Below are 1,201 nucleotides of genomic sequence, written 5' to 3'. Positions count from 1 at the left end.
TTTCCAATTTAACCCCCTTACCCACAGCTTCTAATATCAGTGACATCAGTCTTGCATAATTATCAGAGCCTTTATCAAGAAGAGGAAAAGGGAAGACCTGGACATCTTATTATTGACAGATTAGAGACATTTACTAATACACATTAATACACTTTTTGGTATATTTAGGCCATTCACATTTAAAGTTATTATTGACAGGTGGATTAGTATTGACCACACTGGTAGCTGTTTTTGGTAACTGTTTTCTATTCATTACTCTTGTTCTTTGTTTCTTTTCTTTTTTTTTTTTTTTTTGTCTTCCCCTCTTTTTCTGCCTCCTCTAGTTTTAACTGACCATTTTATACAATTCCATTTTCTCTCCTGTCTTAGCATACAAATTATACTTCTTTGTTTAATTTCTTTAGTGTTTTCCCTAGAGTTTATAATATTACAATTAATTAATTACAATTAATTAATATTACAATTAATCCAAGTCTACTTTCAAATAATACTGTTTTACAAGTATTCCAAGCACCTTATAACTGGGTATTCTCAACTCTTCCCTTCCATCCCTTATAACATTGCTATCAGTCATTTCACTTATCCATAAGCTATAGGTTGCTGCAAAAGTGATTGTTGTTTTTGCCATTACTTTTAATTATAAAAGTAATTAACTAACAGCAATCACTTGTGCACCAACATAATATAATAACTGGCTACATTATTATTATTTTGAGGAAATTATTATGTTAGATCAATTAGGAATAAGAAAAATAAAACACTTTATTTTTCCTTCATTTTTTTCATTTTCTAATGCTCTTTTGTTATGTAGATTGGAGTTTCTGACCTATGTTATTTTTCTTGTCTCTAAAGAATTATTTCAACATTTCTTGCAAGGCAGGCCTACTGGTGACAAATTCCTTAAATTTTTGTTTGTCTGAGAAAGTTTATTTCTTCTTCACTCTCAAAGGATAATTTCACTGCATCCAGAATTCTAGGTTGGTGGTTTTCTCTTTTGACTCTTAAAATATTCATTTCACTCTCTTTTCACTTGCTTCAATTCTGATGAGACGTATGATATAATCCTCATGTTTGCTCCTCTCTAGGTAAGGTGCTTTTTCCTCTGGTTGCTTTCAAGATTTTCTCTCACTGATTTTCTGAAGTTTGTATACAATTATGGCCACAATGTCAAGGACAATTGATTAGACCTACAGATTTTCAG

The sequence above is a fragment of the Pongo pygmaeus genome, chromosome 6 (genome assembly GCF_028885625.2).
Source record: "Pongo pygmaeus isolate AG05252 chromosome 6, NHGRI_mPonPyg2-v2.0_pri, whole genome shotgun sequence".
NCBI lineage: Eukaryota > Metazoa > Chordata > Mammalia > Primates > Hominidae > Pongo > Pongo pygmaeus.
The sequence above is the reverse complement of the archived record's forward strand: the minus strand, read 5'-3'. Positions refer to the sequence as shown.